The following is a 24,465-nucleotide window of genomic DNA, read 5'->3' as shown; positions in this document are numbered from 1 at the left end:
TACATAGTAATGAGTTGTATGGCTTGTATTTTACATCTGGAGTACTTTGCCTGTATCTGGGTCCCCAACTGTAAGAGAGACATGAGCATACAGGGGAATGTCCAGAGATGGACCAGTAGAATAATCAAGGTTTTGGAATATCTAACATTCAAGCAGAGGCTTAGAGAGCTGGAAGTGTTTAATCTAGAAAAGAGAAGGCTCAAAGCAATCAATCAATGTGTATAAATACCTGATGGAGGGGCAGGAGTGTTATGGTAAAGAAGATTGAGGCAGATTCTTCTTAGTGGTGCCCAGAAGGGACAAGAGACCAGAGGCTTAAGGTGAAAGAGGGGAAATTCAACTTGACAGTAAGAAAGAACTTTTTAACCTGAATGGTTCAACACTGGAAAATGTTGCCCAGAGATGTCTTTGAGTCTCAGTTCCAAAATGTTTTTTACTAATCTAAAATTAGCAATGCAGAGATAGAAGAACAGTCAGAGATTCAATTAATTTCTGCAGCAGCAACTTGCTGACAGAACTCAACATTTTTCATTAGTCAATTCTAATAGAACAGCAAATAATAATTCCAAGGGAATGAAAAGTTTGTATAAAATATAAAAATATATGAAGAACATCATTTTTTTCCAAACTTCCCTATATCAAATGTGATTGATTTATGTGTTTAAAAAAGGCTGTAAGTCTAAGGTCTAGGGAATAAGTTTGTTTTCTAGGGAATAAGTCAACGTTTTTGTTTTCCAGGGCTTCACTGAGTAAACAGGCATCACCTTGGGCCACATGTAAGATATAAAATATATTTAATGAATATACATTGCAATACCTTTTTAATGTATTTTTAATTAAAACATAACAAACAGTGAACAAAAACGTAAAACCAGTGGGATATCTGACCCTGTGAAACTAACACACCAATGTCTGGTCCAATGGAAGTGGTTGCAATTCACACTGAGTTCTCAAAGTATTTGTCAGAGATTTTTGATGAAATTTTACTCTTCTTGTGCTTCAGCTTTGATGTAATTGTTCACAAATGTAAACCCTGTGAAAAAGCAATGACACGAATAAGGCATGATATTGAAGGGAGGGATATTTTTCTCTGTTAAGATAGGTCTTATAAAAGTCTGGTAAGGAGAGATGACCAAATATTTCTTTGAGTGGGATGTCTGACTGCAACTCTATACCTTTGTAAGGGAAACTATTGATCACAGCCTGAAATTCTGATTAACCATCTGAGTCAAGAAATGAGTCAGCTGTGGGAGCACAGGTAAAGGTAATTCAGCTGTGCTCCTGGAAGAAGAGGAGCTTGACTCAACCTCTCCCAGATCCCATTTAAGGGCTAACCACTACTAAGGTAGCATCTCTTTCTGGAGATTGCTCCTTTGTGGAGTTCTTGTGGTGAGCCTTGACGTTGGTGAGCACCCAACTTGACTGAAGGCTTCAGGTTTCAGAGTTGGTGAGACCTTTTCCTTAGATAACCTCTGGATATCTATTTCCAACTATATTTGTATTATTCCAACAGTACGCTATACTTGTATTATTTCAACCATACAACCTTCCATTTGAAAATTTCCATATAATGTATATACATCTACTGAGAATGGAATTGCATATATATATATATATATATATATAGCTGTTTATTATTATTATTTTTAATCTTGAGACATATTCTTAAATTCTGTTATCAATATAGAAAATAAGGCTGCATAACTTTGTCTGTTTGCACGACTGTGTTTAGCCAGTGTATCAAAACATTATTTGCCACAACTTCAGATTTCCAAAATTTAAGTTTTGTGGGAAACACTTTTATTGTTTAAGACTTAGTATAGACAAGTTGATTTTGAAGATGCGTGTTTATCTCATTTAAAGGAGCGATCAGCTCCACCTGAAATGTTAATTCTGTTAACCATTTTAAATCTTCACATTTTGGCACGTCTTTTTCCTCCTAGAACTTGATTTCATTTTACAAATCATAAAATCTTTAACGTTTTACCCTGACTTGGTCATTATCAATCAGAAGAAGTAAATGATTTTCCAGTAATCAGCATCCATACTCTTAATAAACTCCTGGAATTGACAACCCCCTTGGGCTTTATGACATTTACAGTTTCAATGATGGTTTATGTTGCATTATCAATTTTTTTGTCTTTCACATATAAATTTTCTTGACATATGATGTAATGACATTTCATCAAATGAGTTAGTGATGGCCATTGCATCATCTTCTATTCATTTTTAATTTCCAATTTTTTTTATTTTTTTTTTTTGCCAGCCATCACTAGAGAGTGCCATCAGTAGCTATGCCAGATATGTTGACAAAGTTTAATGAAAATCACTTTTCTCTAATAAAGATGGTAAATTGAGCTTTATCTGTAGCATTAGTACTTTCATCTATCAGTGAAGCAAATTAAAAAAAAAAACAAAAAAACAAAACAACTGATTTTCTCTTCAGATTTCTTTCAAAATATTTTGTTATTTCTTCTATTCATCTGGCTGTAGTCTGGTGACACAAACTGATTTTAGAGAAAATCATTTTTTTTTTTTTTTTTAATCAGAGTACATTATATTCTACATGCTTTCTATATAATGCTTAAGCCTTAAGTAAATGGTAACATTGGTGATTCTATCGTTCCATGATGTCCTTGCAAATTAAGCATAGTGCAATATTATTTGTCTTAGCAAAAAAAGTGCTCATCTGTCCATTTTTTTATTATTATTATTATTGTTAATGATCTTCCTTTATCCACAACTTTTCTTCTTGGGGTTCTGTTTTCTTTTGTGTCAGCATTGGGCAGGCTGAAAAGCTATTATCAGCTGTTACTGCATTTTACTCAGCAAGTGACACAAGCACATGCCACACTCTATATGTGTGGAGTTTGATGTGGCTGAGCTTCTGTTACAGGTGCAAGAAGAAGACTCAGCACTACACTGTACCCTCTCTGTGTCAGGTCAGGCTGCTCCATGGGAAAGAGCCTCTGTCACAATGACATTGCAGCAGGGGGTGGGTTGCATTGTGGGGTGTGCCAGGCTACATCACGTGTTGCACCCACCTGGTCTAGCACATTGAGCTGCTGCAGAAGAAATTCATCAGTTATTCTGGAAGATCTCTTTTTTCTAGTAGATTTAATTGTTTCTTGAAATCTTTAACTACAACATAGCCACTGGTGCAAATTATGCTAAAATTAATTTGAAGCTACCTACATAGCTTAGAATGAATCAGTAGTAGTACAGTAATTTCTGTCAGCAGGGTAAAAGAAAGCAGTATTTCTGTCTCATTTAATCTCTGTCCATTAACTACTGACATAATAAACCAGAAACTTAACATGTTTTCTAAATTACATACCACTATGTTTTCTGGACTTTTTTTTTTTTTTTTTTTTTTTTTTAAATGCAGCAGCTGGGCTATAAGAGGTATAGTTGTTTTTTTTTGTTGTTTTGTTTTTGGGTAAGTACAAATTCATGCACAGGATGCAGTTGGTTGCCCTTCCTGATCCATTTATTACAGGCTAGGCAGAGCATGGCCAGTATTCTGGTCATGCCTCCATCATATGTCTGCCCCAAAAATGAAAAAACAACATTTTATAAAAGGAAAAAATTGTTTCCATGGCCACATCACTTCTAGCACATCTTCAGGTTCCAAGAACAAAATTTTTACTAACCAGAGAAACTGCGTTTTAGAAAGTATGGAAGCAGAATAGAGACAGGACTGAGCTGATCACTTTTTAATTAGCTAAAGCACATATTTGATGCAAGAAATAAACCTTCAAATGAAAAGAAGCCTAACCACTTACTCAGACTGATCACCCATCAGAATTCAAACTGCAATTGATTATTCATGTATTGTGAGTATCCATAATTTTCCTTTTGCATCATTAAGGAAATGATAGATGCAGGAAAAAAAAAAAAAAAAAGTGGAAATTGGAAAAAAATAATCTTGTAAGAATTATAATAATCAATGAGGATTTTTTTTATTATTATTATTTTAACCAGCTTTCCTCTTAAAATTTCAATTTATTTTTCTACCACTAAGGGAAATTTCTTTTAAAATCCAATTTGACAGGTAAGTTACAAAATCACACAACAGGGGAGGCTGAGAAAGGGCCTCTGCAGATCACCTGGTACAAATCAAGGTTCTGTTCAAGTAGGATATACTAGAGCTGCTTGCCAAAGAACATGTCCAGGTGTCCTTTGAGTATCTCCAATGAAGAAGATCCCATAACCTCTCTGGAGAACTCGTTACAGTGGTCAGTCACCTACACAGGAAGGGAAAAAAAAAAAAAAAAAAAAAAAAAAAGTTTTTCCTTATGTTTGAATTGGACTTCCTTTATCTCACTATGTTCCCACTTCTTCTTTCCCTGTTGCTGGACACTACTGAAAAGAGACTGACTCTGTGTTCCTTGCATGCTCCCTTTGGATATATGTATATATATTAATAAGAGCCCTCTGAACTTTTCTTCTTTAGGCTGTGCTGTTTCAGATCTCTCAAGCTGTGTCACAGATGAGAAATGGTGTAGTTCTGAGATTGGGCTAAATCTGTCTCTATGCTAAAGATGTAGGTGTTCAAATTCAGTTGTGACTATGAAGGTGTTGTATAAGCTTACTACATCGATGGCAGCACTAATGATGTTGACAGGGGTTTGCAGCAGAAAACACTTAGTTCAGTAACATATTCCTTATTGGCTTATTTAACATGTGGTTCAGTACAGGAGCTAATGATATTTTGTCACTCCAATTTCAACAGAGATCCAAGGTAATGACTTCTTTTTGAGACTGTTCTTCTAGCAGATGAAAATTCATTGCAAGTAGCTGAACAGATAAGTGCTTTTAATTGATCAGTGTGTCACTATATTCTTTGTTAACTGGAGGCTGCAGGACTAATGTAGATCTACTTAGTAAAAGTTGTATGTTCAATGTTTTGCCTTTATTTTTGGCTATATTTTTTTCATTTAGTCCTAAAGATCTACATTTTTTTATGTTTGGGAAAAAAAGTCATATCGTATTTCTTCTTTTCCTCCTCCTGCTTCATGCAAGTAACATGAAGATTAGAATACATTTTTATTTAGATAGACATCCTATAAACAGCATTCTATATTTTTCCACAGCTAGTTCTACTTTGCTGGATGTCCAGGGAACTGAACAGGGCTATTCTGATATGGCAGTTGCAGAACCACTATCCGCAGTTCAGTGCAAAGCCACACAGTAAGAGCAGCTAGGGGTAGATGTAGAGAAACTTTGCAGACTGCTGTCTCACTCTGAATGAGAAATGGAGACCTGACTACTGCAATGAAATTCTAGACACAGTGAAGGCAGGGAGTCAACAGAGGAATTCAAAGAGATAGAACCTGAATTCAAATAAAAGCTACAGAAGAAAAGAGAGAGAGAATTTAGAAGAGCATATGTTTACATTTCATATCTCAAATGTCAGTAACAAAGCATTCCTAGTTTTGCATCTTCAAGTATGACAGTTTTATAGAATTCTTGCTAAATGCTTTTAAACTATTACTTAATGGTATTAAAGGAAAACAAAGATTGTCAGTTCCTTTCATTTAATCATAATTTTAATGTTGTTATGGCTATTTAACAATATTTAACATGGGCAGCTCAACTCCACGCACACAAAAAGACAGGAAGAAAAAATAGGCAAAAAAAGAAAAGGTTGTGGGTTGAGTTAAAGACTGGTCCAATTAATGGTAAAGTAAAAAAGTAAAGGTTTCCTGGAAAGGAAAGAATGAAACAGTTAAACTCTACTACTCATCAGCAAGATATTTTTGGCCACATCTTAGGAAACAGGGCCTCAGTACATGGAACAGTTTCTTGTAAAGGCAAGTGTTTTCATAATGAGCATTTTACCATTTCCTTCTGCTTTCTGTGCTTTCACTGCTGACCATGGCATCATACATTATGGAATATCCTTTGGTCAGTTTAGGTCACCTGTCCTGGAAGTATTCCATCCCCAGCTGTTGTCCATCCACAGCCTACTGCTTTGGGGTGACTGAAATGAGTCTTGGTACTGTGTCAGCACTGCTTAGCAACAGGAAAAAAAAAAAACAAAAGCAATTCTGAAGTATCAGTGCTGTTCTAACTACAAGTGCAGAGAAAATACTGTACGGGCTGTTGTGGGGAAGGTTGATTCCATCCCAGCCAGACCCAGTATAATTCTCCTGCTGATGACAATGTGTAGTGTTCAGAGTATAGGGATTTTGGAGTATATTGAGTGTTTCCTCATTATATGACAATAAATGTAGTCAGTATTATGACACATATGCAGGGTGGCTTGTTTTCCAGCAATGTGCCAATTTTTAGGACATAATGTAAAGATATAATTATGTAAAACTCATTCCTTACAAACAAGTAATTGTCTCTTCCCATGGCACATCAACAATTCTGAAATTTTCTGTTTCCTTTTCTGCATCTGTGACCACAAAATTTCTTCAAAAAATACTCAAGACATTCTGGCTCACCCAAAAGCATTCCCAAAAAGTACAAATAACTAACTTTTGCTTGTGTCAAACAGTTCATACACCCAGGTTCAAGTGTTCAAGTCTGTCAAGACTTGAGTCAATTGTCAATTGAAGACAGCTATGATTATTCAAGTTTAATTCTAACTTAATTATTTTTGGAGACAAAATTAAATGCATTACAGAAAATAGTTCATAACCTTCCACTATTCTGGTAACAGTTTTGGACCATATGAAACAAACATTTCAGCTAAACAGCTGCACCACATTATGCTCTGCTTGGTCAGAACAAATATAGCACAAAACTTGTATTAATTATTTAATGCTGAGAAAATTTCAGATATCACAGAGATGAAGGTGGGTTATATAGATAGATGCCCGTATTTGTGACTTTAAAAGAGCAACTGTGAGCTGACAGAATACATTTAAAGATATAAAGATCACAAACCAATGAGCTTACTATTGCACTTATATAAGAATTCCAGAATGATTCAGACAATTCAGTTCTTGAGACAACTTCTTCTACCAGCTCATACATAAGACAGTACTTGGATTACTGTTTTCTTATATTTCACAGAATTAATTGAAGTAAGACTTTACAGTGATCCAATGTTATAGATTAATAAGCAAATGATATTTGGGCTTGTACAGGTTTTAGCACATACTTAGAGGTCTGCATTGCAGGCGATGCAAGATTCTTCACTTGCGTTAGGAAAACATGAATGTATTTCATAGGTACAAAAACTAAGATTATTTCACAGGGTGCAAATAGGGCAACTAAGCAGTATGAGAAATAGAGTCAAAAAAATGTCCCCCTCTTTTTCACACATTAGTTTCTTGAAAGTATATTACATTGCCATGAGTGAATTAAATTTGATTTATCTTTAAGTGATGAATAGAAATGATGATGTGTCTTGTGTTAAAACATCTGACAGGTCTGCAGTTTAAAGTATAGAAACCTGCACACATTTACACCAAGCTGGAGTTTACACATACTTATAAAGTATACTCCTCTAGAGAAAAGCATTTATTTGATATGGCTGTCAGGAAGGCTGATGACAATACAGCATGATTCAAGTAAGAAGTAGTGCAAATAAGATACCATCAGATGCGTATGATGTAAGTCAAGTTTGTGTACGTGCATGGCAGAGTTCAGCGAAGTATGTGTTTCATTTTGCTGTTGCTTCTCCTGAAACTGTGTTGTTAAGAAAGCAGAGAAACTAAGAAAATCACATCTTTATGTATTTAAAAGTACATTCTCAAAATGAATCCCCCTAAACTAAAGGTTCTCTAAATGGTGTTGGTTTGTGTATGGGGAAAAAAAGCAGGTCAAAGTTCGTAAAGAATGTTTTTGTGTTCCTGTGACACTGTGTGAACTACAATAGAAATAAATTAATAACATAAATATGACAGAAAAGACAAAGCTCTCACGACAGTCTTTCCTTCTTTGTTTAATGGTGTTCTTTAGACTTGATTTAAAAAATAAATAAATAAATAATCATGGATGGCACATATTTCATTCATTTCTTGCTTACTCTAGTGACATCACTCATTTTTCTAATAATAACAAACACAATTTAATTTCTTTCTCTATGCCACTTATTTCCAATAGAACCATTAGAATAACAATTCAGGCACCCAATACTATCACCTTCCTGTACTATACAGTGCTTTGTTTTCCAGCTAGCTTTGTATCAATTTTGAAAAATAGACAGCAGCTCTAAATGATGGTAATAATAAGCAGATTTTTAACTTTGTTTACTCCCTTACCTTTCTCTGCATCCTTCTAAAGCTATTCTTTGATATTCCAGAGTTAATAGTTCTTATTTTTTTGAGCAATGAAGAGCACAGAGTACATAAATAAAGACATTAGGGTTTGAATATCTGTAGTCACTTATTACAGAATCACAGAATGGCTGAGGTTGGTATGGATCACCGGGTCCATCTGGTCCTACCTCTGCCATACTTGCAAGGTCGTTTTACTATTACTTGTATTTGCCTAACTGCACTGCAGCCATTGGGAATCCTGTTTGCCATTAAAGAGGGGGTGTCACTTAACATTATATATAAGCCACGTAAGGCTTACAGAAAAAGTAATGGAAATACAAGAAATGATAGGACCTACCAACGCTGAAAGATTGTTTTAAAATATCAGTGGTCAAGCATAAAATGAAGGGATTGGGTTTTTTGTTTTGTTTTGTTTTTTTACTACCTTGTTAAAGGTTTAAACGTTATCACATGAGGTGCCAAAATTTCCAAAAGATGTGTAGCTATTTGCCTAGCAGGCAGCACATGGAAGTTCATTTGAAGCATTCTGAAATACCGATTCTTTTAACCAAACATCATTTTGAAGTACATCATAACTACTTTTTTCTTTTTAAAATAAAGTTTTAAACCCACGGGCACTTAACACTTCAGGCACAGATCACACCGCTAATGTCTTTGAAAAGGCATAACTACTTTTTATGATCACATTTTCTGTTTTAAGGAACTCATGAAAGCAGCAACACCAGGAAAGGTGGTAACTTTTGACCACTGAACTCCACAGAGTCAAAACCTGTGGGCTGAGAGGAAAATAAGTTTAGCAGCATGATCCCAAGTGGACAGCAGCACACATAATAAAACTACTGGACATAAAACGTTAGGGGTATAAAAACTTAAATTTTGCAGAAACTCCCTGTTGGTTAGCTATTTGAAACATGGCCTATAGGAAACTTGGAACAAGAGTGACACCAAGTGGTCTTGTAGTCTTTCCATTAGGGAGGTTTCATTTGCAAACACGCAGTCACGTATCTCTACATATTCGCATATGCATTTTCTCAGTCTTGCCCTTAATACTGCTTTTCAGGCTATTAAAATCAGTGTTGTTCATCCATCCCCATGAAATCCCTGACTCAGTCTGCTGTGTAAGACAATAGGATAGACACCAGGTAAAGGAGAGATCTTCTTAACCTTGTTCAATTTCAGTTCCTCATTTCTGACATTCATCTGCAGAACACACCTGCATATGCATGCTTAAAATTTACTTGGTAAGGTAAATAGCTATAATTATAATCTTCTGACCCTCCAGATTTGCCTTGATCAGCTGCCCTATGTCTTTGAAGCATTCCACAAGGAAGAGGTCCATTATTATCAGAGCTTGGAAAAAGGCTGAGCATTGGATTTGTGGAGAAATACCAAATGGAACGAGAACCTGTGCATAGATCAAAGTATTGGAAAAAGAAACAAAAAACAACCAGGCATAATTTGAATTAATTAGCAATTGCACTTTTTAAGCTGTTCCCTACAGACAAGTTTTCTAACATTAGGTTTCCTTTAAAAATTAATATTACTGCCATGTTCTTTTTCTTAATTTTTACATGTAAGTAATAATGCAGATTCTTATAATAACGTCCATCCATGAAAATTCAGGGAGGAGAAAATAAATCTCTCCAGAAAATATGATCCTAATGCTTTCACCTGTCCCTGAAACATCATGCCCTTGTGCTCCCCTCACAAATATACAGATATTGTTGATTGCCAAAAGCCTGCATGTATATGATTCAAAACCATGTTAATGTTAATTTATATCAAGATTTAATGACATTCTACCGTGCATTTTTCTGCTTCTGAATCCATTTCCACAATGGAATTGTGTGCCCCGGTGGCGCAGCGGTAGAATTCCCGTTTGCAACACCAGGGGGCTCGGGTTCGAATCCCCCCTGTGGAGCAGGGGGTAGAAGTGCCGCTCTGCTACACAGAGGGCTCGAATCCCGGGAGTTGGACTCGATGATCTCTAAGGTCCCTTCCAACTCGCACGATACTATGATACTATGATATGATATGAATGGTAGTAATACAAAGGCAGTGCTGCTTTCAGAAGTCTAATTACAACCCCCTAAAGAAAACAGTGCAATGGAATTTAAACATAGTCACAGTCACTGACCTCAAGCTGAACAGTAAAAGCTAATCTGACTCACTCCTTCACTGTACACTGTACTTCTAAGTGGTGTTAAAACTCCACATCTAATGATGGCTATATTTATTTACATGCCATGCTACATTGCAGTAGCAGGACCTAAAATACTATCTGGGTTAAATCAAGGCAGATAAAATATAGGCTGCTCTTTATGAGTTAATCCTTGGATCTAAGCTTGAGAAGCTCTATGACCTATCCTACACTAAAGATGACAAAGAATTTACTAGGTGTGTTAATATGCAGGTCATTTCACTGAGGATGCATGCAGGTTACTGGGAAACACTGTTTTTTATGGTACAAAACTGTAGCTTAATCAGAGTGATGCTTACAAAATGCTCTTCAAGCCTGCTGGTATTCTTGATCAGGAAGATATTTTCTACATAATTCTAACTTAATGGACAAAATGTCAGGGTTTCTATGATATGCATCAGAAACGGGTACTTATACATGTCTTGTTAAAAGATTTGTGACTTTATTTCCAGGTCATAGCTGTAATTCATTTTACATCAGTGAATTTATTCGGTGTATGTAGTATGATTTTCTTCTTTTTTGAGTAAAATGCAATCTTTTGATTTAGTTCCTAGAGTAGAATGCATGATTTGGAGATTCAGTTTCTGATTTCTATTTGGACTGAATCTAAATTAGAAGTTGTTCAGGACTAAAGTTCTCCAAAGGTTGGACCTGAAGAAGTTTCAAGGCCCTTCTAACCTGGACTGTTCTAAGATTTTATTAAAATGGAAGGGAGCAATTTATTTCCATTATCTTTTATTTAGATATATTTGATTAGTTTGAAAGTTCTTCCAGGTAGAACATGTATTGATTTCTTCAAATGTATGGAGTTTAGTAGCAGCAGACTACTGTTTTTCCGCAGGGCATCACAAGTCTGATTATAATCAGAAAAATGTAGTGGGTGCTTAACATCTCAGGTCACTGCTGCCTGACTTGTTTTCTCTGCAGTCTTCCATTTTGTATATTTTCTAATGCATATTTGAGGTTCATTCGCATATATGATGAAATTGTTGCATACATGAATTTAGCTGCTGCAAAGCAAGACATCAGATCTGGTAGGCTTTTCTAAAACCTCCCTTAGTTCTATTTGTTAATGAATTGGAGAGACCTAGTGTCATAGTTTTGTAATTTTTGCTATTGGTATTCTACATCATAACATCATGTGGAGCACAGAGAAGAAGAACTACACATCCCAGAGGACCTCACGGTCAGAGAGGGAAACACATCACAGAAGTGAGCTGGCTCTCTCTCTCTCTCACTGCCTGGCAGGGGGTGTGAGTGTGCTTCCAAGCTGTGTTGCCTTCTATTTCAAAGTAGGCTTCTCGGTCTTCAGAAGAATCTCTCTTATTTTACTTGATTTATTAGCCTCAATTTCAATTAGATTCTATTATAGTGTGTTATCTTGCATTCTGATATTATAGTTAGTAAAACAAGTTTTCTTCCTTAGATCGTTGCCACTGCTTTGTTTGTTTCCTTGAGCCCAGGTCCCATCTCCCTACTCCTTTCCCTTTTCCCTTCCTATTTTTGGAAATCAAGGGGCTCACAGGCCAACTGTTGCTCTGTCATGGACATAAATTGATCTAGATAACTCCATGACAGCTAGTTCCCAAACATTGGGCTCTGTCATGTACTGGTTCAGATTGCCAATATACTTCTTAAGTCTTTAATGGCAGTGGAGAGATATCAAAGAGAGAACAGCAGAATGTATGTGATATGGTCAGTGTTTAAGATATATATTTTCATAGTGAATTTTCAGCAGCAAAAATAGAATAATCATCTCATCAACACTGAAACATCTGTATGAATATTTGAAGCATGTATTTGGGTAGTTTCTGAGTTATTTCTTTTAGTCTGCTCTTACAAATACTTCCTGTTTTTTTGTTTGTTTGTTTGTTTTTTGCAGGCATTTAGAGATGTATGTTGAAATTAAAAGAAGCAAGAATGTAAAGAGAGACTGGTCTAATTTTTCTCATCTATAAAATATTAATTTAAATGGTGTCTAAATTAAAAATTCATAGCAAATACATAATTTGATTAATGAAGTTTTTTTTGGTGTTGTATTATTATTTGTGTTACAAATACTCCATGTTTATTTTCTCAGTGTAACTTATAAGGTTAGTTAGAGAAAAGACATGGAGTTTGACTGTCTCTGGGGGAGTCAGCATAAAAACAGAATTTTAAATATGTTTAAAATATTGTTTTGGAGTCTTGTAAATATTGTTTAAGTTATCGTCTCCAAAATAAATTTGCTACCACAGTATTTAGCAGCCAGCTGCAGAGTAAAAATTGAAGACTTTAGTGTAAGGCCATGCAAATTACTTCAATAATCTACTTGCAGTAGTTCTGCAGTGTTTTATTTGATGTATACAAGCAGCAAGTCCTAGCATACATGTAAGATCTTTGTCTAGCTCATTTAATTTCCTTTATACCGAGTGTAAAAGGGAAAGTGGACTCTGACCTCTTCTATAATAAAACCTCCCATGTTTCCTACATTCTCCTCACTGATGTAAATGTGAGATTATTGCCTCTCTGTTCTTTGTGATAAATCTCAGATAGCCTCTCTTGTGTATTCCTGACAGAAAAGCAGAAATTGTACCCTGAATGTTCATTTGAAGTACGTCATTATAACAATATTCACATAATAAGTTTAAACAAATATGCATAATAATGCTTTTGTGGCATTTAACCTAATCCATCTTCAAGTCTGCAATGAAAGTTCAGGTCAGTTCTTGTTCTGTCCATAAAGAAAAAATCCAATTTCCCGTTACAATGTGTGCTTAGAAAATCCACTTTAGTATTTGAAGAAGCTAAGAATTTGAAATAATAGAATCATACAATGGCTTGGGTTGTAAGGGATCTTAAAGATCACCTAGTTCTAACCCCCTGCTACAGGCAAGGTGTCACACACTAGATCAGGTTGCTCAGGGCTCATCCAGCCTTGCCTTGAATGCCTTCAGGGTGAGGATATCCACAACCTCTCTCTGTAACCTCTTCCAGTGTCCCACCTCACTCACAGTATAGATTTTTGTCCTAATGTCTAGTCTAAATCCACCCTCTTCCAGTTGAAGTCATCTTTTTTTCATCCTGTCACTATATGGCCCTATAAAATGTCCATCCCCAGCTTTTCTGCGCATCCCCTACACCGTCATCATCTTCATGGCCTTACTCTGGATCTGCTCCAGAAGCTCCACATCTTTTTTGTACTGAGGCCCCAGACTTGGACAGAGTACTACCTCACCTTGCTGGCCACCTTTCTTCTCATGCAGCCCAAATGTCCCTAACCTACCCAGGTGAGTCTTATACAACCTTCTTGCTCAGGAATGTAAGGAAAGTATTCACACATGAATTAAACAGTAAAACCAAAAGAAGACTATCAATCAGGCACTTACATCTAACTTAAAGCTTTCTGGCTCTCCTTACATTGTACCTTGCCTGGAAAACTATGGCCTCAGGACCTGTGATTACAGACTACTAAATAATCAGCAAAGGTTGTTAGTATTGAAATAGAAGGAAGAACAGAAATTAGACAAGGGAAGGAAACCTTGCAGATCAAGTCAGTGTAGAAGCACAATGTAAGCTCTTATTTCACTATTTTCAGTCTTTAGAGACGACTTATGCAAAAAATCTCTTGAAAAGTGACTTTTCAAGGAAGATAATGCTAACTGGCAATTTAGAAGAGGGAAAAAAGAATTACTGATATTCTGAACTTGAATTGCCTGTTGCCTGGGTAAGAGTTGTTTTGTTTGCTTTTATTACAACCCTCAGGCTCTGGAAATGGGTGTCTTCAATTACAAGTTATTTAAATCAGCTTTTCCAGTAACATAGTTGCTATTTTGATCAACTTTTGAATGATAATTAGAGCATTTTTCCTACTGTTTTTCTCCTCAGGAGGCAGAAACTTGGTTGTGTAAATCAGCTTTTGATGGTGTACACAGCGGTATGTTTGACTCTGAGTGTTTAGAAAGAACAGAGGTGTTCCAACTGTGTATTTACCATAATGATACTCTACTTCTCCTTGTCAGTGGCAATGAAGACTGACAGAGGGAAAACACATGGATTTATACCTATAACGTTAGATCACAGTTCAGGAGATCAGTCCTTTTCAAACAGTTTTTCTGAATGAATTTCTTAAAAGATTAGGTCTGTACTTTCTCCACATCATCTTTTCTGTTTGGCCTTACCAAGTGCAATCAAATTATCTGCTCCAGTCTCTTATATGAAAAATAAGAAATGAGTTTTCCTACCACATCAAGATGCTTTAAGGCTGGTTCTAAAGCTTCCATCACTTTCTTCATAAAGGATGAGTATTGTATATGACCCTGGGAATACTGTTATTATTTTTATTATTACTATTTTTAAGGACTGACAAGAAAATGAATAGTCATTGGCACTCCCCATGGTACCTCAAATTATTAAGAAAACTGAATTTTCTTCATAATTAGTCTGTGTAGGATGGTAAAGAGCAGCCAGACATAGTATTTGTTGAATCCAAAATTCATAGAATCACAGCATCATAGAATCACAGAATTACACAATGGCTTGGGCTGGGACCTTTAAGAACATCCAGTTCCAACACCCCTGCCAAGGCCAGGGTTGCCACTCATTAGATCAAGTGGCCAATGGCCTCATCCAACTTGGCCATGAATACATTCAGGGATGAGGCCACACCCAAAACTAGTGTTTTTGAGGTTGTGGAAAATTGCCTATAGTTTTCTAGATGTTAATGTCTTGTGAAGACAAAACTTCCAGAGAACAAAAATTGACAGTCTTGTTCAGCCTGTGGAGTTAATACCTACCTGTATCTGGATGCTTGTCAATATTTGTACTTTGTTCTATAGGAACTTATTTGGGCAATGAACTTTACAGGTTCATCTCACTTGTGTCTATAATCGTAAACTAACCAGGTGTTAGATTTCAAGAACAAATGAACAAGTAAGTCAGAACTTGCTCAAAACTAACCATGAAAGGAAAATAAATAAATAAATAAATAAATAAAAATAAAAGGAGGCAGTATAAGAATGAATGTAATACCAAGATTTTAGTTTGTGTTTCATTAGTTAAAATTTTAAGTATCGAAAATGACAACATTTTTAAGCCTGGCACTTCTCTTCATATAACTGAATATCTTCTAAAGTCAGCATAACCATAAGCTGATTTTGAATTATAAGCAGAATTCTAACTATATAAGGAGAACCAAGGCTTGGCTGGATACCATTACTGAGATCTGTGGGACTATAAAATGAGTTCAGTATGGTGGTATAATTACAGTCTTCATAATCATTTCATTCTTGTATTTGGACTTGGACACCTCTAAAGAGTTGTCAAAGCTGTTATACTTCAGAGCAGTCTGTGATGCTCACTGTTTCATCTTGGTATTTTGAAAGATTGTATTCATAAGCATGAAGTAGAGAATAGCAGGTTGAAAGTTTTTGTAACAGTTATAGAGGTCCACTTGTGTAGTTCAGTGGACATCAGTAGTTGGTGATTTTATATTTTGATGGCTGTGTTAGTATATTCAGAGTTATACAGTGCTAGGAACAGGTTCCTCAGATTTACTAGGAATAAGCAAAGGAAAAAGGTTTTTGGCAATGTGTACTTTTAATGTAACTATTGAAATCAGCTTAGAGGGGAAGTTTAACTGTGCAATGATTTCCACTTAATGTGATCACAAGTTAATTTGGCCCTATCTGCTATTTTATTAGATCTCCAGGAAATAAATGATTTCTTTTGACCATTATTGTGGATATTTATTCCTTATTTTTCATGTTCACTTCAGCTAATACTAGATAATTCAATCAGCATTTATTGAATCTGCCACTGAAAAGTGAAGAGTAATTACGTTGTTTACAACATAAAACAGATGTGTATCATGCTTCTTTTCTACTCACTTTTCTGTTTTCCTGCAGTGATATACAGTGACTTGAAATTAGTAGTTACCTTTGAGGAAAGCTGGTAATTAATGTTTTATGGCTCCTGCAATATGGCCATGTACAAGTTAAAAAAGAACGCAGAAAGCTATTATTGTGTCTCAGATCTCTTCTGTAACTGTATACAAAGCAGTTCACCTCACTGAAGTCAGGAGAGCTACACTGTTACAAAAGCAAGGAAGCCAATACATCACCTCCTTGGTTTGTCTTAAAACAATAGATAATAAGCATATATGGAGTGAGAGTGCTGATTTTAAATGGAAATTTGACTAGTTTTGCTTTCTCAGATCATTCTATCAACATGTGCTTTAGTTATTCTCCTAAGCTCCCTGTGGGTAAATCGTTCTCCTAATATTATGCAAGTAAGATGAAAGCAAAGGTAGTAAATAATCAGGCTGTGCTGAGACTTCAGTTAAGCTTGTAGCTGTTAAATGTGAGGGTGGCAAACCTAGACATTATGGGAGCATTAGCAAATATTTTGAGCCACTATTTCAAAGGAATTTACCAGTCTTCTTCTCTTAACTCTCATGGGAATGACAGTGATTCTTCTACTCATTGACCATTTCATAAGCACCTTTCACAGCTTAAGGTGAAAAACATAGTCATTGAAAACAAAATATTCCTACCCTTTTCACCTCAAAATGTCAGATCTTTAACAAGTTCCCCTATGAAGAAATGTACAGATAGCGGTGGATTTTATTTTAATTATTTTGTTGTTACAGCTCTAGTCTAAAGATACCAATAAAGATACCAACAGCTCAATGGAACTGCAAATATTGCACATCCAAGCAAGGTCTTCTAATCAAATCTCTGATCTAAAATGCTAATTTCTATGCTAAGTAGCTCAAAAATAGTAGGTCTTTTTTGTGACTGAGGGTTTTTTATATTTATCAGGAAAATATATATATATACTGCCATCTTATTATAAAGAGGCTGAGAATTTTATTTTAAATAGTATCTACAGGGATATTGCTAGGCTATGTAGGGATTGGGACAGGAAGGCCAAGACCCAGCTAGTGCTGTCAGAAGTATGGAAGGAAGGCACTGGGCCTCCTGCAAGGGGTACATGAAGCTGCCAGGCCTGGCAAAGCAGCACAAGACCTCACACCAAATGGTCTGGCCAGCATGCTCTGTTACACCACCTGTAGTAGTGCAGAACTGCTCCCAAAGAAGCCACCTTGTCAGACAGATGTTAAAGATTTGCATGTCAGCAATGGTCCAGCATCAGTGTTATTTGAGGCATTGGACTTGATGATCCTTATAGGTCCATTTTAATCCACATATCTCTAGTTGTGGCTAGTCTCTGCTAACAGAATAACATCAATCTAGCAGATTAGGAACTAAGAAGAAAAACATCTTAATGGCACATCACATTATGAGATTTGCTGTTTCTCTCCATTAATTACAAAGGTAGCCTAAGGTGACAGGCTCAGATACAGCTGAATAAATGTTGTAGGTGGATGAAATCTATCCACTATGACTAAAGAAGTTATACAAAACATTTCAAAATTCTGTATTAATGCAGTTTATTTCATACTTGGCTATCTTCATATTAATACCTCAACGACTTTGTGTAAAGGATCTCATAGAGAACTCAGTCCCACAGCCTTAGTGGTTGTTGTTCATGTTCTTGCATAGAAGAGAAAAATGCAGGCAAGGAAACTCCAGCTTTTTATTATTATTATTATTCCATGTGGTTTCTGTAATAAACTGCAAGCCTTAGACAGACTACATCATCTTCTGGAGTGAAGAAAGTGGGGCTTCCTGTTTCTATTGAAGGAGTCTAGGCTGACTGAGTCCTTGATTGAATGCATTTTATTTAAATGCCCTCAGTGAGAGAGGAATATACATATAAACCTGTATATTTGTATAAATATGTGAACTGTTTTCAAAGAAGCGAGGTGAAAGAACAAATGAGCCTTGCAAATTCAGTAAGACATTAACTATATATTGTGGAAATATAATAGCAGTGCTGTATTACTTGCAGCCACATTGCAAAAATCCTTTTCAGAAAAAAAATAAATAAATAAAAATAAAAGAATTTAAAGGAAACAGACCAATAAAAGCTCATTTGAATGAATGAACTACCACCGATTTAACAGTATGTAAAGGAAGAAAATAAACCAAAATGTGGTCAGTTTATATGACTGAAAATAGTACATCCGAATGAGATATAACTATAAAAATAAAATTTCCTTCTGAAATAAATTGAAAGGTTAGTTAATTATTACTGCAGAAAATCCATACAGTCTGACTAGACTTACCTTGAGTTTGTTGTTGGGCAAGGCACAGAGGCTGGGTATGCTGATTCTGTATTGGTAGTGCTGAATCAGTTCTTCTATGAAAACACAGCTTTATTCTGTGAAAAAGCCCCTATGAAAGACAGCAATTTTATTTATTTATTTATTTATTTATTTATTTTTGTTATACAGATCATAGCATTAAAAGGAACCAAGTTTCCTTCTCCTAACTCACTGTTAGTTCTTTCAGGTTTGGAAGGAAAATAGAACTGTTTTTTTAATTCCCATTATTTACTTAGCTTACACAGTACTACCTGTTGTGGTGATAGAAAGCTGTCACCATTCTTAAGAACCTTACAAAGAATTGCTGACAAAACTATTTGTGATCTAAAGCAGACACTGCAGATTACACAATACCGTTTGCTGTTTCCATCAACCCTCTCCTTCCTTCCCTTCCTTCCCTTCCTTCCCTTCCTTCCCTCCCTTCCCTTCCTCCCTTTCCTCCCTTCTTTTTTCCTTGTAAATGCATTTGCGAATATCTTTCTTGGATACTAAAAAACTGAACATGAGCCCTATGTTGAAAATGAATACATGTTGAAAAACATCAAGCAGAGTGAAAAGTGAAGTAGTATCATTGTTCTGTTCTAATCTTTTTCTGGGCAGTTATTTTTGGCCACTGTGGAAGAAATATTGGCCTAGGTGGGCCTTGTATTGACCCAGTTCATCTGTCCTTACGTTCATTATTATGAATTTAACAGTTTTTATGAGTTGCCTTTAGATACTGTTTTTATTATTTCAGTGCTTTTGATCAGAGTTTTCTTGCACTAAGCAACAGAGTTCAAGGTAAAGTATGACTTGTTCTGAAGGCATTTATTCTGTCTCAGCTAATATTTGTTTATTTTTCATATTTTTGTGTTTTGTTTTGTTTGTTTGTTTGTTTGTTTAATTTTAATTATTTTATTCAAATTATATTTAGCCTGGCAGTAAGTTAATAATCAAAGAATTCTGTTTTTACTGTATTTGTTGAAGACCAAAAATACTGCTTCATAATTTTTTTGTTTGAATTATGGCTCTAGAGATATAAAATGTGTAAATGTTCAATTTCTGTTAAGTGAGTGTATAAACTCTTTTATTCACATTTAATATTTTAAATGAATAAATACATTTTTAAAATATTACTAAATTAATCTATTTTTTTTAGACTTCACATTAAAGTATGCCTTGTGTAATGCTAATCAGAATAGAAAATGATTATCAAGAGGTACAATATTTGCCTGGGATAAGATTAATTTTCATTAAAAATGTAATATTTTCTATTCAAAATATGACAGCTGTTCACAACTTTTCCAATAAAGTGAAATCCAAAATGATACTTTTTTTTTTTAATCTCTGCTATTCTTATTCCCTTTTGCTGCAATACAAACAAAGAAATTTTATTGCCTCTTGAAGTTTATTTAAATTTCTAGAAATATTCAACAACTGTGATTTGAAATGTTCTGTATTTGACCAAATGCTTAGCCAAGGTCACTTTGGAAAGTACATCATTCTGGATCACACCCAACTTCTTCCACCCACAGCAAATAACTACATTTCTTGTTTCAGGCACATTAAAAGAATAACACAACGTTGACACATAATTTAATGAAAGACTGTAGACTGTCTAGGGTTTGAAGTAATAGTATTTTGTGAATCTTCACTCTACAAGGCATCTTTCTCTGCTTAAGTCTCTCTGTTATCATGATTTTGCTCTACTGCTTCCAATATCTTGTTCCATTTGCTATATCAATTTAATTCTAATCACTACTAAGTTCAGTGTCTTGTTTTGTTCTTCTTCCTGTCATTGAAGTTTTCTTCCTTGTACACTGCATCAATTCTTTCTTTTGAATAATCACAGAATCATAGAATAATACAGAGCTTTGGGCTAGAAGGCATCCTAAAGATCAGATAGTTCCAGTCCCACTGTCATGAGCAGGGCCACCTTTCATCAGGTTTCTCAAAGCCCTGACTACTCCCAGGTGTGGGTCAATACTGACTTCTCTGTGCAATTTGTTCCTGCACCTTACCACTCTCTGAGCCCCACATCTCTGAGCACTGAAGCAGTCCTGGGCCAATATCATTGAAAAATGTAGCCTCATGTCTTACCTCATTTAACAGCATAAACTGTATGACAACATCTGAATGACTAGATATTGAAGTGTTTCTGATTTCTTATATTTAGGAGGCTATTATGACCACACTGAATAGTATAAGATTTAGATAAAACTCATATCTTCCCCTTTTACTGTATGCTCTAGATTCTATCAAAAGATGTATGTATGTTTGGAATTAAAAGCACACTGCGTGGCTGCCTTTTCTATATAGATTATCAAGATGGCAAGATAAACTATCAGGATGTTCACAAAGGTAAAATGAAATGCTTTCCAACCAGCAAGGGGTAGGACATCAAATAGAATCTGTATATCCTTGGTGCACAAGTAGAAACATAGAATCATAGGATCATTAAGGTTGGAAAAGACCATAAGATCATCTAGTCCAACTTTCAATCCACTACTACCTTGGCCACTAAGCTATTTCTCTCAGTGCTACATCAACCCTTTTCTTGAAAATCTCCAGGGATGTTGACTCCACAAACTCCCTAGGGTGGTAGATTATGTTGTCCTCTTGGCAAGTATATGTTCAGAAAATTATAGCACACATAGGTGAGGATGCCCTTCCTAGATGATGGTATAAATTCACTCAAAAATTCTCATTAACTCCAGCATATTTTTTGTTCCAAGGATTACTTTCTGCACAGAGAATTTAAATACATCCATTCAGAACAAAGGTTCAAACTACTGTTCATGTCTGAGAACTTGTATACTGATGTTACATGCTGGTAATAAATATATACTCTCTAAAAGTCAGTGTCAGTGCTGCAGCTCCAATTGTTCCTCTTTTTTCAAGAGCACTATACTTTATGGATGCTATATTATTCCTCCCACACAGAGAGAAAGAGAAAAATCAGTATCACCGCCTTTCTAGAGATATGACATTTACTGAAGTTAAAGGATTCTTAAAAGATAAATGTAGCATGGTAGTGGGACACAGAGTTTCTAAGGAAGCAAACTTCTATCATATGGAAGACTTAGAGAGCGTATTAAGTAGAAAACAGAAGAGAAGAGATGAAAACAGTGGAACATTCTCATTATTTTTAAACTAGAAGAGAGAATTTTCTGCAACACAATATTTGAGTGTACACACAGATCACACAGTCATATCCTGATTCTACATAGAACGTAGTTCTGCATACACACCATCCCTTTTGCAAGAATATATATATTTTTAAGAAAATTATGTTCATATGTTAGACAGTAACTGAGCAGGTGCCTCTTCCTTGTGATCAGGGGGCAGATGCTCAGAAATCAAAGGAGATGTAATCTTTGTTCCTCTGCTCCCTTCTTAGTGAGTGAAGCAGGCAGGTTTTAGCACTAGTTGCTTGTTTTGAGGAAAAGGTAAGTTGGATGTGATTAAATGCATAAAGCAGCCATTGTGCTGTACAAGCAAAAGGCTAGAATAACTGCATGCCACAAACTTGCTTATTTTTTGGTCAGAGTGCTTCTACTACTGGAAATACGTTGGGCTGATAGTATCCTTGTGAAAAGCTGAGAGATGGTACTTCCCCCACAATGCAGTATGATAATAAACTTCAGTATTAAAGGCAAAAAAGAAGTGTTTAGGTGAGACGTTTCTGTTTCTTGCTCATACATGAGCTAGTTCACATCATTTCTATTGCCAGAATAAACACTTTCCTAACAATAAGATTTCCTGATAGTCTCAAGCAGTGTTTGTAGAAGATGCCAGGACAAGACTAAGCCTAGTGAATGTTGCATGATAGTCAGTGATGTGCCTTAAAAGCTTCCAAAAGAAGTCCTGGCCTTCACCTTCAGTTTGCTGTTCTTAAAGAGTGTGTTCTCCCTGTTCTTGTGGCCACTGTTAAGTGTGAGGAACAGCTCAATCTCCAGAGGCTCAGTCAGGGGTTGTGGCTGAGTCATCACACAGGAAATTCTGATTCCTTGCTCACACAGGACTAAGCAAAGTCTGACTTGAAAAATGTAAGTTTTTGTCTCTGTTCTGGTCAGAGCTCTCAGCAAGAGCTAAATCGGTTACCAATTTCATTGGCATTTAACTTCTTTCTAAAATTTCCTGGGAATGCTTAGAAGTATTTTTTCAGCAACATTTTCTTTGATAGAAATATCTTTCTTGCCCTGATCCTTTAATTAAAAATATATTTCTGTTTTAATCCTTGCCATGATAGTTAATAATAATAACTGTTATAACAATCTGCAATATATACTTAGTTTTCTACATGGACATCAGAGGCTAAAATATCTTTCAGTGTGTTTCATTTTCAAAGGTTTTGCCTTTTCATGTACACATGAGCCTGAATAGAGCCCTTGAGTTAAATATCCCTAATGGCAGAATGGGCACATTTAAAGGGTTGGAGTACCATAATCTGGAGGAAGGAATCACAAAGGAATCTGAAAGTAATCTGTAATAAACCAACAGTGAATATTGTTCTTGGAAGAGTGAGTCTACTGAAATACTCCCCCTTACTTGCAGGTAAAACATTTTTGTAAAAGAAGTCGTGAATAACAAGGCTAGATTGAATTTGAGCTGAAAAACAACTTCCTCTGTCACAGAAGTATACTTCACACTTACATTGTCTCATTCTCTGCAGTCACAGGGAGGCTGTAAGAAAGAAGTGGACAGACTATTTAGCAGCATCTGTTCGGATAGGAAAAGGGGAAACGGTTTCAAACTAAAGGAGGGAAGATAAGGAGGAAGTTTTTTGCAGTAAGAGTGGAGAAGCACTGCAACAGGCTTCCCATGGAGGTTGTGGGTGCCTCATCCCTGGAGGTCAGATTGAAAGAGCTCTGAGCAATTGGATCTAGATGTAGGTGTCCCTGTTCATCACAGGGGAGATGGATTGGATGGCCTTAAGAGGTCCTTATCCAACTTCAACAACTCTATGATTCTAAGACTTTAAAAAGTTCATCTCCTAATGCAGTCTTTTACTTTTTGTGTAAGTGCCTGTATCTTATGGTGACATAAGAGAGATCTTGCTGTTCAGCAAACAGACCCCTTGTAACACCTGCATTTCTCTACGACCTGCCACAGTGATTGATTACACTCTGCTGAAGTAAGCTCTATTTATTCTAGAACTAAGGACGTTGCTATACTGTACCTCAACAGCCTCCATCCTTTACAGCTCTGTCCTAGCAATTCTAGAAAGTTAAAGGATAAGTGTTTCCATAAATACGTAGATCATTAACCCTGACAAGGGTTTCAGTGACTAGATCTCATCAAATCAGATATACAAAGAAACAGTAAGTATCCGATACTGTATACTTTTGTATGAATATTTCCAAGTGGTGACCTGAACCACTGGCTGAGCAGCAGCTGATAAGGCATGGCTAACCCAGGAGCTGAGGTGCAAGCAATGCATCTGAATGCAGGGGGGTGGGGAGAAGGAGGGGAGGGAGAGGGAGAAGGGGGGGGGTGAACCCTTCTCACTATCATTTAAGGGTTAGCAGGCAAAAGAGTAGCTTCTGTGGATAGATGTTGCACTATTTTCAGGCTGCCTCTGGTTACTGGAATGGGTGAGCTACTTCTTTGTTATCTTCCTTTGTTCTGTAGAACTTGTATCTCAGTAAAACACACTATCTTTGCTTTTCTTTGCTCTGTAACTTTCTTATCTCATAAATGATATGAAAGTAGTTTTTCTTTTTCCTGGACACTATACCTTTTGCCATGTGTTAGTCTCTTTTCAGTTTTGGTATTTTTAAATTTCTATTTCTAATTAATGAGAAGAAAGTTACCAAAAAATGCAAAGTAAAAAT

The sequence above is a fragment of the Excalfactoria chinensis genome, chromosome 3, assembly GCF_039878825.1.
Source record: "Excalfactoria chinensis isolate bCotChi1 chromosome 3, bCotChi1.hap2, whole genome shotgun sequence".
Taxonomy (NCBI): Eukaryota; Metazoa; Chordata; class Aves; order Galliformes; family Phasianidae; genus Excalfactoria; species Excalfactoria chinensis.
The sequence above is the reverse complement of the archived record's forward strand: the minus strand, read 5'-3'. Positions refer to the sequence as shown.